The sequence below is a fragment of the Pongo abelii genome, chromosome 2, assembly GCF_028885655.2.
Source record: "Pongo abelii isolate AG06213 chromosome 2, NHGRI_mPonAbe1-v2.0_pri, whole genome shotgun sequence".
NCBI classification, from domain to species: Eukaryota; Metazoa; Chordata; class Mammalia; order Primates; family Hominidae; genus Pongo; species Pongo abelii.
This window is the reverse complement of record NC_085928.1, coordinates 193,696,394-193,714,073: the sequence shown is the minus strand read 5'-3', so window position 1 is coordinate 193,714,073 and position 17,680 is coordinate 193,696,394. Positions and strand designations below refer to the sequence as shown.

The 17,680-nt window shown below is 44.8% G+C and overlaps 1 protein-coding gene across 10 annotated transcripts in view; it reads right to left on the bottom strand.

The window, feature by feature from the left end:
• Positions 1–14,633, bottom strand: part of YEATS2 (YEATS domain containing 2) — a 112,155-nt gene extending 97,522 nt beyond the window's left edge. For 2 of the 10 annotated variants that reach the window (XM_054553060.2, XM_063722363.1), the window contains exons 1-2: positions 14,503–14,633; positions 7,284–7,403 (exon numbers count right to left, since the gene is read on the bottom strand). The gene's annotated coding sequence lies outside the window, so the exon portion shown is untranslated. Of the gene's footprint in view, positions 1–1,217; positions 1,434–2,214; positions 2,359–7,283; positions 7,404–14,294; positions 14,400–14,502 lie in introns of those variants that run through there. The other 8 variants (XM_009239590.4, XM_063722364.1, XM_054553061.2 and 5 more) reach the window with 7 other exon arrangements.
• Positions 14,634–17,680: the final 3,047 nt, after the last annotated feature.

The window sequence follows — 17,680 nt, the reverse complement described above, 5'->3', positions numbered from 1 at the left end:
GCGGTAACTCAGGCCTGTAATCCCAGCACTCTAGAAGGCTCAGGCAGGTGGATCACCTGAGGTCCGGAGTTCGAGACCAGGCTGGCCAACATGGTGAAACCTCATCTCTACTAAAAATACAAAAAAATTAGCTGGGCATGGTGGCTCATGCCGGTAATCCCAGCTACTCGAGAGGCTGAGGCATGAGAATCGCTTGAACCCAGGAGGCAGGCTGCAGTAAGCCGAGATTGTACCACTGCACTCCAGCCTGGGAGACAGGGTGAGACTCTGTCTCAAAAAATAAAAAAATAAATAAAATAAAAAATAAAAGAACATAAAATGCTAACTCAAAAATACTCATTTTGTATTCACTCAAAGTTAAAACAAAAATAACAATTTAGGCCGGGCACAGTGGCTCATGCCTGTAATCTCAGCACTTTGGGAGGGCAAGGTAGACGGATCATGAGGTCAGGAGTTCGAGACCAGCCTAGCCAACATGGTGAAACTCCGTCTCTACTAAAAATACAAAAATTAGCCAGGCGTGGCCACGTGAGCCTGTAATCCCAGCTACTCAGGAGGCTGAGGCAGGAGAATCACTTGAACCCGGGAAGTGGAGGCTGCAGTGAGCCGAGATCGTGCCATTGCACTCCAGCCTGGGTGACAAAGCAAGACTCCATCGCAAACAAACAAACAAACAAACAAAAAATACAATTTAAAAGTCCCTCAGCTCTTAGTCCAGTTCTTTCACCCATCTCAAAAACAGACTCACTTGATTCAGCTAGGAGAGTGGCTCATTATGTAATGTTACATATGGAAGTCCCACATCTGAGAGAACACTTTTCCTACAGCTGTTATCTGCTGTTATATCACTAACCTTAAAAATATTCTAAAACCCCCCAGCATTTATAAACATCATGAATCAAGCCATTTAATGTTTGTTCATATTCATCTGTTACCTGCTATAATTCAGAATATAAATGACTATTTTTGGACAGGCCCAGAACCCAACTATTATGTTCTATGTTTAAAGCATTTTTTTTTTTTTTTTTTGGAGACGGAGTCTTGCTCTGTCTCCCAGGCTAGAGTGCAGTGGCGTGATCTCGGCTCACCGCAAGCTCCACCTCCCAGGTTCACGACATTCTCCTGCATCAGCCTCCCGAGTAGCTGGGACTACAGGTGCCCTCCACCACACCCGGCTAATTTTTTTTTTTGTATTTTTAGTAGAGACAGAGTTTCACCGTGTTAGCCAGGATGGTCTCAATCTTCTGACCTCGTGATCCACCCGCCTTGGCCTCTCAAAGTGCTGGGATTACAGGCATGAGCCACTGTGCCCGGCTGTTTAAAGCTTTTAAAAAGTAAAAGTACGGTCTTCTTTCTTCAGCCTTCTCCATTTGGTCTGCAATTAATTTTAGACAGCCTCAGAACATCTTGGGCTGTTACATAAAAAAGACAACCTTAAAAAAAAAAATAAACTTAATTTATTCTTCCTTAATGCAGATAGGAATCTAAAAACACCTAATTACACATAAACCTAGAATCAGAGGTGGATACAGCCCAGCAGATACCTAAACTTGTCCTTGTACCATACTACTTCCTCAGCAGGCACCTGTCTTCCACAGTTTGCCAAGAGTCATAGGAGATTATCTACAAAGATGAGTCCCTCTCCAGCAACATCTTCACTTATCCATTCTACAGACTTCATAATCTGTATATTCTTATCCTACCTCCCAAGTAATCTCAAGAATAACGGTGGCTCCCCCTAAAACGGCTGGGGATCCTTGAACAAAGGTTATTTTTATTTTATCCTCACTTGAGGGACTTAAAAAAAACCCTCTCTTTGACTTTTGGTGTAAAACTGGAAGACTAGGAAGAGAAAAGAGAGGAATTTGGGGAGGGGGTGGGCAGAAAGGAAGAAACCAACAATGACTTCATTTGTGCTGCCAAGATAATTCATTTTTTATGCAGCCTTTAGAATAAAGCTTTTCTTGTCACATTTGGGCATATATTTGAGCTTCTTATGAACACATTTTAAGAGGATTTAGCTCTGTATTGGGCATTTAAAAATAATCCAGGTCTGCTTCTGTCTCACAAGAATAATAATGTGTAATGTGTACATGTCACATGCAAGTAAATGCTAGCTAGCTAAGACTAGGCACATCTGCTGAGGCATGCTCTTATGGTGATATAACAAATAAGTGAATAGAATGTGTAACAAATGACCAATGATAATATTACCTTCTGGACTCTTCTTGTCTGACTTGTAGATTTTATGAAAAGAAACATAAGCGGTTGTTAGATATGGTCAATTCAACTTTGAAACAAAATGTCCAGCTAATCCTCTTTAGTTTCTGAATCAGCTGAAATTGAAAATACTGAGATGGTACTACGAACTGTTAGGAAAAAAATCTGTTACCATATACAATTTGACTGTGAGAAAGAATTTTCTCTATACTCTGAGACAAAAACTGAATATGGAAATAAATGTAATGCTGCGACTAAAATAAGACTACCGTCATCCATTTCTCCAATTCAAACTTTTTATCTCGGGTCGGGTGCGGTGGCTCATGCCTGTAATCCCAGCACTTTGGGAGGCTGAGGCGGGCGGATCACGAGGTCAGAAGATCAAGACCATCCTGGCTAACATGGGGAAACCCTGTCTCTACTAAAAAAAAAAATACAAAAAATTAGCCTGGCGTGGTGGCGGGCACCTGTAGTCCCAGCTACTCAGGAGGCTGAGGCAGGAGAATGGCATGAACCCAGGAGGCAGAGCTTACAGTGAGGCCGAGATCGCGCCACTGCACTCCAGCCTGGGCGACAGAGCGAGACTCTGTCTCAAAAAAAAAAAAAAAAATTTTGTCTCATTAAAACAGCCTCATTATAAACTGTAAATGTGGGCAAGATGCAGAGGCTCAGGCCTGTAATCTCAGCACTTTGGAAGGCCAAGGCGGGTGGATCACTTGAGGTTAGGAGCTTGAAACCCACCTGGCCAACATGGTGAAACCCCATCTCTACTAAAAACACAAAAATTAGCTGGCCATGGTAGTGCATGCCTATAGTCCCAGCTACTCAGGAGGCTGAGGCACGAGAATCTCCTGAACCTGCGAGGAGGCAGAGGTTGCAGTGAGTCAAGATCACGCCACTGCACACCAGCCTGGGTGACAGAAACTTTATCTCAAAAAAAAAGAGTAAATGCTGTCAATTTAAATATAGAAAATAAATGATTTTTTCCATAAGTAACACAAGAAAACAAAGCTTTATAGAAGTAAATGCTATCAATTAAAACATATCATTTCCATTCAAATAACAACCAAGTCTGAGTTTTTGACAAAGGTTAGAAACCAAAAAGAAAACCAAACTTTTTTTTTTTTTTGAGACACAGTCTCACTTTTGTCACCCAGGCTGGATTGCAATGGCACGATCTTGGCTCACTGCAACCTCTGCCTCCTGGGTTCAAGCTATTCTCCTGCCTCAACTGTCTGAGTAGCTGGGATTACTGGTGTGTGCCACCACTCTCAGCTAATTTTTTTATTTTTAGAAGAGACGGGATTTCACTATGTTGGCCAGGCTGGTCTCCAATCTCTGACCTTGTGATCCGCCCACCTCGGCCTCCCAGGGTGCTGGGGTTACAGGTGTGAGCAACTGCGCCCGGCCAAAAATAATTTTTTTAGAGACAGAGTCTTACTCTGCCATCCAGACTGGAGTACAGTGGCACAAGCATAGCTCACTGCAACCTTGGAATCCTGGGCTCAAGTGATCCTCCTGCCTCAGCCTCCCGAGTAGCTGGGACTACAGGTGTGTGCCCATACCTGCTAATCTTTTTATTTTTTGAAGAGACGGGGGGGGGGGGTCTCAAATTGTTGCTCAGAGTGGTCTTGAACTCCTGGCCTCAAGAGATCCTCTGGCCTTGGCCTTCCAAAGAGCTGAGATTTGTAAGCCTCCACCCCTGGCCCCAAACAAAACATTTAATGTTTTCTACTTTAAAATAAACCCCAAGAGAAAAATAATTTTGAAAAGAAAATTGTATAATAAAAACCATAAAGATGATGTAATGTACAGTCACTGGAAATTCGAAGTCTTAGCTCTCGAGTCAGGGAAGATGTGCAACCCTAGAAGCTTGTCCCAGGACTCTACCATTCTGTTTTGCAAACACATATAAGATGTGGCCAACAACATGGTGAAATCCCTTCTCTACTAAAAATACAAAAATTAACTGGACGTGGTGGCGCGTGCCTGTAGTCCCAGCTACTCGGGAGGCTGAGTCAGGAGAACTGCTTGAACCCAGGAGGCAGAGGTGGCAGTGAGCAGAGATCGTGCACTGCACTCCAGCCTGGTGACAGAGCAAGACTCCGTCTCAAAAAAAAAAAAAAAAAGTGGCCAATTCTTGAGGAGAAAGGAGTAAAATCTGATAAATTAGACACGAAAGATTTGCCATATATCATATGAGGTATCATCTCAATAATTCTATGCGCCTCACATCATTTGAGTATCAGAACCACTGAACTTTGGGCTCTCACTCAAGACTTCCCATCTGGTTTAAAGGTGGGGAGGGGAAGGCTGGGCATGGTGGCTCACGCCTATAATCTCAGCACTTTGGGAGGCCAAGGCAGGTGGATCACGAGGTCAGGAGTTCGAGACCGGCCTGACCAACACGGTGAAACCCCGTCTCTACCAAAAATACAAAAAATTAGCTGGGCATGGTAGCATGCGCCTGTAATCCCAGCTACTCAGGGCAGGAGAACTGCTTGAACCCAGGAGGCGGAGGTTGCAGTGATCCGAGATTGCGCCACTGTACTCCACCCTGGGTGACAGAGTGAGACTTCGTAAAAAAAAAAAAAAAAAAAAAAAAAGGTGGGGAAGAGGAATAGTACAATCATTTTCTATCTGCTTCCATACAGACAGGCATTCCTAAGATGCTGATAATGATTTTATAGTTCCTGGCCCTGTCCTTTCTACAGTCTTAAAACAAAATATATTCTCCTTTGTAAACAAGACAACCAGTGTTCCTTTATTAAATATCTGAATAAGACTCTATAATCCATTTTCCATTAGCCAATGATATTTCAAAAATGTCTCAAAAATCCAAACCAGAAGAATAGACGAACAAATCGTGGTATACTCAATGAACTCTTGATGCAGGAAACAACAGAAATGAACCTCAAAATGATTATGGCAAGCCAAAGAAGGCAAACACAAGAGTACAAGCTAAATTATCCCACTTAAGTTCTAGAACAGGCAAATTAATCTATAGTGAAAGAAATGAGAATCATAGTTGGGGGTGCTGGTGTTAGGGACTGACTGGGAAGAGGAATGAAGGCTTTTTCTTAGAAATATTTTATTCAGGTTGAGTATTCCTTACCCAAAATGCCTGGGACCAGAATTGTTTCAGATTTCATACTGTTTTGGATTTTGGAATATTTGCATATATATAATAAGATATCTTTGGGAAGGAACCCAAATCTAAACATGAAATTCATTTATGCTTCATAAATATCTTACACACAGAGCCTGAAGGTAATTTTATACAATATTTTAAATAATTCAAAACATAACAAAGTTTTGACTATGTTTTAACTGTGACCAGTCACAAGGTCAGGTGTGAAATTTTCCACTGTGGCATCATGTTGGTGCTTAAGACGTTACTGATGCTCCACCTAACCTTTTTTTTTTTTTTTTTTGAGACAGAGTTTCCCTCTTGCTGTCCAGGCTGGAGTGCAATGGCACAATCTCGGCTTGCAGCAACCTCCGCCTCCCGGGTTCAAGCGATTCTCCTGCCTCAGCCTCCCAGGTAGCTGGGATTACAAGTATGCGCCACCACGCCGGGCTAATTTTGTATTTTTAGTAGAAACAGGGTTTCTCCATGTTGGTCATGCTGGTCTCGAACTCCCGATCTCAGGTGATCTGCCCGTCTTGGCCTCCCACACTGCTCCACTAATCTTAATGAGAGTGTAGGTTAGATGGGTATGTATACGCAACTGCAAAAACACCCAACTGTACACGCAAAATCTGTATTTCACTGTCTGTAAACTATACCTCACTTTAGAAAAGGACTGTAAGACTATTTCTCTGATCATGTCATCCCCTGCTTGAATCCTTCAAATAGCTTCTCATAACATTTAGAACAAATTTTCATTCCTTAACATGACCTAAGAGATGTGAACTGCACCGTTTCCCTCTCCATCCTTAATCTTTAAGATCCAGACAGGTTGGTTTTCTATCCCTCAAATATACTCCCAATTTTCCTTTGAGCTTTTGGAATTATGGTTCCTTCTACCTGGAATGCTCTTTCCTTAGGTTAGCTTTATCAGATTCCAGCTGAAATCTCCACCTTATCAGGGGCCTTCCTTGACCGTGCCCCATCCAACACAGCTCTCCCTACCTTCTCCCTCCAAAGTTCCTGGAAGCGCTCAATATTACTATCTGGATAAATAAATGAAGGAATTTTTTTTTTTTTTTTGAAACAGTCTTGCTCTGTCACCCAGACTACAGTGCAGTGGCGCGATCTTGGCTCACTGCAAGCTCCGCCTCCCAGGTTCATGCCATTCTCCTGCCTCAGCCTCCCGAGTAGTTGGGACTACAGGCGCCCGCCACCATGCCCGCCTAATTTTTTTGTATTTTTAGTAAAGATGGAGTTCCACCATGTTAGCCAGGATGGTTGGTCTCGATCTCCTCACCTTGTGATACACCTGCCCCGGCCTCCCAAGGTGCTGGGATTATAAGCGTGAGCCACCGCGCCCAGCCATAAATGAAGGATTAACCAAAATATCTGCCAAAATATAAATGCCCACAGGGAACATAACTACTACCTTACATTAGTTTTCATCATTAATCTATTTGTTGATATTGCTACATCTTCAAAGGCTCTCTAGCTAAATGTTTAAAAGAATGTACAAAGTTATTATACACAGACACATGCAAACAAAAAGACAGTAAGCAAGGCAATATTAATAATAGAATTCAAGACAAAAAAACATGATAAAGATGATGTTATTATTTAAAGGCACAATCACAAAAATACATCTTAAACTATACATCCAACAATATAATATCAAAATACACACACTCAAACAGAAAAAGGAAAGTTTAAGAAATCACACATCTCTATATAAAATTTAAAAGATTAAGACAATTTATAAAAATACAGATGATAGGCCAGGCGTGGTGTCTCACGCTTGTAATCCCAGCACTTTGGGAAGTTGAGGCAGGTGACTCGCTTGAGCTCAGGAGTTCAAGACCAGCCTGGGCAACACAGTGAAACCCCATCTCTACAAACAATACAAAAATTAGTTAGGAGTAGTGGTGAGCACCTGTACTCCCAGCTACTTGAGCAGTTGAGGCAGGAGGATTGCTTGAGGCCAGGAGATGAAGCCTGCAGTAAGCTGAGATCGCACCGTTGCACCTCCAGCCTGGGTGACAAGAGCCAGACCCTGTCTCAAACAAAACAAACACAACAAACAAAAAAGATGATATAGATATATATCTGGTAATTAACAAGCCAGATTTAACAAATACACACAACTCTGAACCCAACAGAAAAAAATCTTTTAAAAATATCTATAAAAGTTCATTAAGGTCGGACGCAGTGGCTCATGCCTGTAATCCCAGCATTTTGGGAGTCCGAGGCGGGTGGATCACTTGAGGACAGGAGTTTGAAACCAGCCTGGCCAATGTGGTAAAACCCCGTCTCTACTAAAAATACAAAAATTAGCTGGGCATGGTTGTGGATACCTGTAATCCCAGCTACTTGGGAGGCTGAGGCAGGAGAACTGCTTGAACCCAGGAGGTGGAGGTTGCAGTGAGCCAAAATCACGCCACTGCACTCCAGCCTGGGCAACACAGTGAGACTCTGTCTCAAAAAAAAAAAAGCTCATAAAATGTAAATCATATAATAAGATATGAAGAAAGTCTCAATTACTGCAAAATGTAGAAATATTACAGCCACATTCTGATCTTCATAAAAATTAATATTAGCTCACCATGATACGGAAAATAAGACACTCTTCTAATAACTCATGACTCAAAGAAGAAATTAAAACTAAAGTAACAGACTATTTAAAAACTAACAACAATGAGAACACAGTATCTCCAAACCTATGGAAATGTGGTCAAAAGTCACCATCAGAGGAAAATGGCAGACAAGCTTTCATTGCAAATACACATACAAATCCAATCCAGCAGGGTATTAAAAGCATAAGGCATCATAACTGGAAAGTTTTATTGCCAGCAACAGAAAAAGAAACAAGCAGAACGAACAAAGGCTAAATCCTAAAACCAAAGTGGGGAGATCCAGAATGAAGGGGATTTGTACTACACAAGTCTACTGTTGAAGCTTTAGGAAGCTTTTTTTTTTTTTGAGATGGAGTCTCACTCTGTTGCCCAAGCTGGATTGCAGTGGCGCAATATGGGCTCACTGCAACCTCTGCCTCCCAGGTTCGAGTGATTCTCCTGCCTCAGCCTCCTGAGTAGCTGGGACTACAGGCACCCACCACCACGCTTGGTTTTTTTTTTTTTTTTTTTTTTTTTAGTAGAGAGAGGGTTTTGCCATGTTGGCCAGGCTGGTCTTGAACTCCTGACCTCAGGTGATCCGCCTGCCTCGGCCTCCCAAAGTGCTGGGATTACAAGCGTGAGCCACCACGCCTGGCCCCTTTAGGAACATTTTAATGAAACTGACTTTCAGTAATCCAAATACATATGATCCGTTTCCTGAATTCTATTTTGAAAACTAAATACGGCAGCAGCTTCACCCCAACAACATCCACTCCTCGCAGAGACTGTTCAATGTACACTCTAAGAATATATATCCATTTTAATATTATACTGAGAAAATCATTAGGCATGCAGAAGCCCTACCAAAGAAATCAAAATGTATATTTCAATGTCAATTAAAATTTCTCCATTTAACCATTACTTATAACACTGTCACCTCCCATTGATACAAAGAACTGAAAAAATAAAATACACCTGATCGTCTTTCCAAAATTATGCTCATTTTATAACAGAAGCAACGAGAAGTTATCTATTAGGTTGGCGCAAAAGTAAAAACCACAACTACTTTTGCACCAACCTCTATTAAAGGAAAGACTCAGACCAAGGGAACTCTAGGAGACAGAAGATTCTGTTACGATTTTCACCAGAGTTAGTACCGACAAAAAAATGCTATGCTAATTATTCTAAGTCAGGTCTGACACACAAAACCTTTTGAATATGTTCCCATTTGTTGGCTAACATATCACTTTTTCTTTAACTCATCTGGCATCCAAAACAAAAACAGGTCTTTTACGTAAAAATAATCACAATTTTATACTGGACCTGAATGGCAAGAAGCTGAGAGATCTGGTAATTAGGACTGACGTGATGTGGGACGTTTCTAACGACATGTAAAGAGCTGAGCAAAAGACAGCTGAGCTCTAAAAACACTGTCTCATTATTTCAGTCTTATATATTTCCAGGTCAAAAACACCAACTTTCCTATAAATAAAACGGCTTTAAGACTACACAATTTGCTAATATGGTCAGCCCCCAGAATCCATTCTGGCCAGTACTCTGTCTACAACCTTGCAAACTAGCACACAGAAGACTGTAGGATAAAACAGCTCTTCTAAATTATCCATGCCACTGCTTCTATCCATTAATGCACCTGGAGAGCTGACTTTAGGTAACTTTTATCATTCCCTTTTTTTTTTTTTTTGAGAGAGTCTTGCTGTCAGCCAGGCTGGAGTGCAGTGGCGCAATCTCGGCTCATTGCAACCTCCGCCTCCCGGGTTCAAGAAATTCTCCTGTCTCAGCCTCCGAGTAGCTGGGACTACAGGCACACGCCACCACGTCTGACTAATTTTTTTGTATTTTTAGTAGAGACAGGGTTTCACCATATTGGTCAGTCTGGTCTCGAACTCCTGACCTCAGGTGATCCACCCGCCTCGGCCTCCCAAAGTGCTGAGATTATAGGCGTGAGCCACAGCGCCCGGCCACTTTTACCATTCCTTTACCCCACCAGTTCAACATACTTTTTCTGGAAGAATGAGGTATGGGGGATGTTTAAGGGTTTTGAGATTTTTAAGGTAAATTCTTTTTTTTTTTTTTTTTTAATTTTTTGAGACAGTGTCTCACTCTGTCACCCAGGCTGGAGTGCAATGGCACAATCTTGGCTCACTGCAACCTCTGCCTCCCGTGTTCAAGCGATTCTCCAGCCTCAGCCTCCCAAGTAGCTGGGGTTACAGGCACGCACCACCACACCCGGCTCATTTTTGTATTTTTAGTAGAGACGGGGTTTCTCCGTGTTGGCCAGGCGGGTCTCGAATGCTTGACCTCAAATGATCCACCCGCCCTGGCCTCCCAAAGTGCTGGGACAACAGGTATGAGCCACCGCGCCTGGCCTGATGCAGACTGTTTCCATATCATCTGTTTTGTGGTAGTTAGGGGGGAAAAAAAGCTTTCAAAGGCTGGAATTCACTTCATGGATGAGTCGGAATTTGATTCTTGAAAGATGAAGAGCATTTCGGTAAGCGGAGAAGGTAGAGGTGAAATATGAGCCCACTGGAAAGTAACTGTGAGATGTTCAGGCATGTAAACTTTGATGACTGCAGACATGGAGAGGTAGAACTAGTTCTAGGCAAGGGCTGTTTATCCTGCTTGTCTGAGGAGCGAGCTGTGGGGGAACCTGTTAAGTGGTTGTAATGAAAGCTGAGGGTGAGGAGAATGCAGTGGGGAGGGGCTTGAACTTTACCTGCAGTGCTTCTACTGGCGACTGTTATGTATTTTGTTTTTAAGTTTTAATTTATTTGAGAGTGTGGATATACTTTTTTAATTGAAATATAATTCACTTAACTTAAAAGGTACTGTTTTAGGCCAGGCGTGGTGGCTCATGTGCCTGTAATCCCAGCACTTTGGGAGGCCAAAGCAGGAGGACTGCTTGAACCCAGGAGTTTAAGACCGACCTGGAAAACATACAGAGACCTTCTCTCTACTGAAAAAGAAAAAGAAAAAAATCAGCTGGGCATGGTGGTGTGTACCTGTAGTCCCAACTACTTGGTAGGCTGAGGTGGGAGGATCGCTTGAGCCCAGGAGTTCAAGGCTGCAATGACCTATAGTTGCATCACTGCACTCCAGCCTGGGCGACAGAGACAGACCCTGTCTCAAAAAACATATATATTGACCGGCCGGGCGCGGTGGCTCAAGCCTGTAATCCCAGCACTTTGGGAGGCCAACGCAGGCAGATCATGAGGTCAGAAGATCGAGATCATCCTGGCTAACATGGTGAAACCCCGTCTCTAATAAAAAATACAAAGCAAAAAAAATTAGCCAGGCGTGGTGGTGGGTGCCTGTAGTCCCAGCTACCCAGGAGGCTGAGGCAGGAAAAGGCGTGAACCCGGGAGGCGGAGCTTGCAGTGAGCTGAGATCGCACCACTGCACTCCAGCCTGGATGACAGAGCAAGACTCCTTCTCAAAAAAAAAAAAAAAAAAAAAATATATATATATATATACACACACACACACACACATACACACACACCAGTTAAAAGTGTGCAATTCAGTGGATTTCAGTATATTCACAAAGTTGCACAACAATCACCACTATCTAATTCCATAATGTTTTCATCACTCCAAAAAGCAACCGCTTACCTCTTAATTGTCACTCTCAATTCTCCTCTCCCTTCATCCCCCTGGCAACTACTTTTTGTGTGAATAAACTTGCCTGTTTCTGGACATTTAGTATAAATAAAATCATACAGCCCGTGGCTTTTTGTATCTGCCTTTTTTTTTTTTTTTTTGAGACGAAGTCTCCCTCTGTCGCCCAGGCTGGAGTGCAGTGGTGCGATCTCCACTCACTGCAACCTCCACCTCCCGGGTTCAAGCAATTCCCCTGCCTCAGCCTCACGAGTAGCTGGGATTACAGGCCTGGGCAACAGACTGTGATTCTGTCTCAAAAAAAAAAAAAAAAAAAGAAAAAAGAAAAAATCTGCTTCATAAGTCTTGTTTTCTGTGAGAAAACTGCATCAACTCCCACCGTCTACTAGGTATCACGATAGAAAACAGACTGAAAGCAGAGCAGGAGCAAAGGCAGGGAGATGGGGAACAATCCAAGAACGTGGCAATGAACATTCAAATAAAAATCCGTGGTTGATGAGAAGAGGACAGGACCAACTATTTCTGAGAATCTATCCTAAGAAAATACAGGGTAATGTACATCATATGTGGGCTGCACTCAGAGATCAACAACCTAAATGTTAGTTCTCCTCTTCCTATGGATTTTATAATTAAAAATAACCCACAGCAAACTATCATGCATCCATTGAATGAACATGAAGCATTTGAAACTGAGAAACATGTGGGGAGAACTCTGCATGCTGTATGTCAAGCTACCTATTTCTAATATCTAAAGAACTTTTGACAATCAATTAGGAAATAACAAAAGATGCCAGAGAACAGGAAAAGAAATTCACAAATAGCCAATAAATGTGAAAAAAAGTTCAAACATACTAGTAATCGATAAATGAAAAAAAACACAAGACACCATTTTTCATCGATCAAGTTTAGTTTTGGGGCAGATGGAAATGGGGCACTTTTTTTCTAATTTGCACTCATTAGTTTCATTTCCTCACATCCCATTAAACTATTCTAATCTGGTTCCCACCTCCCACTTCCAGAACTATGGACAGGAAGACCAATGACCAAAACCAATAACCTCCGTGTTGCCAAATCCGATTGACAACCTTAATGAACATCTCAGAAGCCCTGATAAAAGGACCAATTCAACATCTTCCAGAAACACCTCTTTTGGCTGCCATGATACCAGCTTTTTCTCCTACCTCACTTGCTGTTTCCTGTGTCCTTTCCTCAACCTTCTTCCTCTACCAGACCTAGAGGTATTTGAGTGTCTGAGCCCTTTTCACTTCTCTACACTCTTTCCCCTCAGTGATCTCACACAGCACCATACCTTTGAATATCATTTACGTACTGATCGCTCCCAATTTTTTTTTCTTTTAAGAGACGGGGTCATTCCTGCCTTGTAGCCAAGGCTGGTCTAGAATTTCTGGGCTCAAGCGACCCGCCTCGGCCTCCCAAAGTGCTGGGATTTCAGGTGTGAGCACCGCGCCCAGCCACTCCCAGATTTTTATCTCTAGCTCTAGCCTCTCTCTTCCTTGAGTTCCAGCCCTCTACATCCAACTGTCTCAACACACCGACTTCATAACTAACATACATCTAAAATTTAATACATCTAAAATAGAATTCGTTTTTCACACCTCAAATTTCTCTCTTCCATTCTTCATCTCAGTAAACAGCACCACCATCTACTCAGTTGCTCAAAACAAAAATCAAAAAAGCAAAGATTCCCACCATTCCCTCACCAATCCAAGTCTTGTTCATTCTACCTTAAAACATTTAAAAATCTGTTTATACTTCCCCATCTCCCTGCCATGGGCCTAGTCCAAGCTACTGCAAAGAGCACAGTAACTGACCTCGTAGGTTCCTCCCCAGCCCTCTTCCTCTACATAGCAGTCGGATCATGCTACTCGCCTTCTCAAAACCTTCAAAGGCTTCCCGGGAAAACTAAACTCCTAATCAGGGCATCACCTGCCCTATCTTTTCAAGAGTATACACAAACAGGAATATACATCCAAGGGTAGTATCTCTAGACCGTAAAACTGCGGGCATTTTTCTCTGGCTTTGCTTGTATTTTTAAATTTTTCTACGCTGAATACCCTCTACTCATTAAGAAAGGGGAAATGATATTGCTGAATACTATGTAATATTATATCGCATTTCTTACATGTGAGCGAGAAAAGCGAATAGAAAACGTGGGTCAACTCTGTAACTGTTGAATGCTTAGATGAAAATACTAGCGAACATCAAACTAAAAAAAATGATGTGTCAGGCCTGTAAGATTGCTGATGGCATTTCTCTTCCTCTGGTTTCTATTTCTTAACATAATCACATTCATGATGGAGAGAACCTCATTGTCTTCTGCAGTCTGGCCACAGCCCTTCAAGCCAGCCTTTCCTGCAGGAGTCCTCACTTTCCGAGGCTTCCACTCCGCCCCGCACTGCCCGCAGCTCCGGCGCGTTGGCCCCGGCCCCATTCCTGGACCCCCAAAGCCTCTCTGATCCCTCCCCTCTATCCCAGGGAGGGCCGGTGGGGATGGCGACAGGTTGGAGGGGCATTCCAAGATCCTTTCGGTAAACCCACGACTTTCTGGTGCTGGGGCCAAATCTTGCCTCCAAGGCCAAGAGCTTAACATCCTAAAAGCTCCGGCCGCTGTGGCTCGGGGACCCGCATCCCCTCAGCGCAGCGCCCCGCTGAAGAGGAAGCCCCCAACTCACGTTCCAATTCCAGAATCCCGCTTCTGCGGCTACCCGGCCCGCACCTGGGAGCCTCCCCTCGGCCCCGGGGCCTCAACGGGTCCCGCCGCCGCGCTGCCGGCCGATGGGGGAGGGGCGCGCACGTGCCCGCGCCGCCCCCGCCCAAACAATGCCCCGGAGAGCGGGGCGCGCTCCCGGCCGGTCCCTTCCTGCGCGCGCCAACACTCACCCTTTCTCCGGGTCTCCGGCTGCAGCGCGGGCCCCGCCGGCCGCCGCGGGAGAGCAAGGCGAGGTGAGAGAGCGGGCGAAGCCCCGCGGAGCTGCCCCGCCACGAGGCCCCAGCGACCCCCGCAACCTGCGGAAGCACACGGCGCGGTGGAGCCTGCCCGGCCCGTTCCGCACCGCACGTCAGCAGCCGGGCGCGTCGGGGCGCGCGCGGCGGCGCGCGCGGCCTCGGGGCGGAGCTCGCAGGGATGAGGGCGGGGCGGGGCGGGGCTGGTCCAGGCTGCGACCCCGGCCCGCGAGGCCACTTCCTGGGCAGTGTGGGCGTCGATTCTCGCAAAGGCACCGTCGTCCATCATTTTCCTGCCCCAGAAGATGGCGAATTTCAACCCCAAGTTTGACAGAATATTCATTCTGCCGGCATGTATGAGCTTCCCTATTAATCACAATAGTAACTATGATGTTTGTGTGTGCCATCTTTGTGCCAACCCATGTGCTAAGTGCTGGGTATACAAATAACAATAGTTATTGCTAGCCCATTTTACAGATGAAGAAACTGAGGCAGGGAAGGCGTGAGACTTATCTCAGTCACACTAGCTAGTGACAATCCAAGTCCAGTTTTCCATCTAAATATCTCTTGAGGCCAACATTCTCTTTCATTGTAACTCTACCACCCTACCCAAGACCCTGTAATCTGTCTGCCCAAGACTATGAATAGCCTCCCAGCTGGTCTTCGGGGATCTTCTGCTCCCCTTCAATCCCTTCTCACTGTATAAAGATTTACTACGGGAGCTGAGTGGTGGGTTTAGGAAGTTCACTTTTTTTTTTTATACTTTACATACATGTTACCAAATTTTTATGTATTTAATGTTTTTATCAACACATAATAAATGTAAATGGTGTTTTGTTTTTTGTGGGTTTTTTTTTTTTTTTTTTGAGACACAGTCTCCCTCTGTTGCCAGGCTGGAGTGCAGTGGCATGATCTTGGCTCACTGCAGCCTCCGCCTCCCGGGTTCAAGCGATTCTCCTGCCTCAGCCTCCCAAGTAGCTGGGATTACAAGGCGCACGCCACCACGCCTGGCTTATTTTTGTATTTTTAGTAGAGACAGGGTTTCACCGTGTTGGCCAGGCTGCTCTCAAACTCCTGACCTCAGGTGATCCACCCACCTCAGCCTCCCAAAGTGCTGGGATTATAGGCGTGAGCCACCGCCCCCAGCCTAATATTGTTTTTTTTAGACAGGTCTCACTATCACCACAGCTAGTCTCACACTTCCGGGCTCGAGAGATCCTCCCGGCACGGTGGCTCACGCCTGTAATCCCAGCACTTTGGGAGGCTGAGGCAGGCAGATCACCTGAGGTCAGGAGTTCGAGACCAACCTGGCCAACATGGTGAAACCCCATCTCTACTAAAAATACAAAAATTAGCCAGGCGTGGTTGGGCATGCCTGTAATCCTAACTACTTGGGAAGCTGAGGCAGGAGAATTGCTTGAACTCGGGAGGGGGAGGTTGCAGTGAGCCATTGCATTCCAGCATGGGCAACAAAAGTGAAACTCCATCTCAAAAAAAAAAAAAAAATTAAGAAATGCTTCCTTGAACCTTAAGCTAAGACTCAAGAGATAATAGGAACTGGGGAGATAAACATAAATTTCATGGAGAAGGGGGTGAAGTCAGAGGTCAGGATGAGTGTGTTGATGTTCCCCTACTCTTAGGGTTTAACAGTGAGGTCGAAAGCATAGAAATACCCAGATAAGTGCCAAGGAAGCTAGAAGTTGACTTCCCTTGGTCTAGCTTGGAAGGCTGTCCAAGTCTGTGAGAAGGCTCACACAGTAGGGCTCGGGAGCAGGCCATGGCGTTGGGAGGAGTCTGCAATAGTGCTGCTGGAGCGCTGCAGCTTGCACATTAGGTATATCAGAATTCCAGACTTCTCTTGTTGCTCCCTGCCAGGCATGCAGAAAGTAGCATGGTTAAGAGCCATGGACAGACCAATAGGCACTGTGCCAGGGGGCAGGTTTCCTAAAGCAGAGGCCTTGTGGTGGGCTGATGGCCAGGGAATGGCTACAGAATGTAGCTAAGACCCCAAGGATGGGCAGTGCTGAAGATACCAGTGGAGCTGAAGCACCCCTAAGTCAGCTGGTGAGAGGAGTGGGGATGGAGGAGTGGGGATGAAAGATGAGACATCAATCTCTGAAGTTGCTAAAGCAACAGGTCATGAGCTTGCCAGCCAACCACCTCAGCAGCTGATGCCTGCAGGGCAGTGGAGACCAGAAGTCACCAGAGACATAGCAGCAGAGGCCAGTGAGAACCCAGGCTACAGCTCGCAATCCTGCACACAGATCTCCTCTCCCACCGCTGCCTTGAGGCTTCCCCTTTGTCCTATAGGCCACCTTGGGAAGTCAAGGGGAAGAAGGGTAAAGTTCTGATAAGACTGCAACTTTGAACTGTTTATCCAAATATTCACCAAAATGAAACTTTTTTTTTTCTTTTGAGACTGAGTCTCACTCTATCACCCAGGCTGGAGTGCAGTGGTATGATCTTGGCTCACTGCAACCTCCGCCTCCTGGGTTTAAGTGATTCTCCTGCCTCACCCTCCCAAGTAGCTGGGACTACAGGCGCGTGCCACCATGCCCGGCTAATTTTTTGTATTTTTAGTAGAGACGGGGTTTCACCATGTTAGCCAGAATGGTCTCAATCTCCTCATCTCGCAGTCTGCCCGCCTCGGCCTCCCAAAGTGCTGGGATTATAGGCGTGAGACAGCACACCTGGCCTATTTGCCCTTTTAAAAACATCACCTGCGGCCAAGCGCGGTGGCTCACGCCTGTAATCCCAGCATTTTGGGAGGCCGAGGCGGGTGGATCACCTGAGGTTGGGAGTTCGAAACCAGCCTGGCCAACACAGTGAAACACCATCTCTACTAAAAAAAAAAATACAAAAATTAGCTGGGCGTGGTGACACATGTCTGTAATCCCAGCTACTCCGGAGGCTTGAACCTGGGAGGTGGAGGTTGCAGTGAGCTGAGATCATGCCACTGCTCTCCAGCCTAGGTGACAGAGTGAGACTCTGTCTCAAAAAAAAAAAAAAAAAAAAATCATTTGCCCCAGTGAGTAGGTGGGGAATGACTGAAGAGGTGTGTGAACATAGAAGCAGTGAGACAGTTGGAAAGCAATTTCAGTCATGCAAGCAAAAA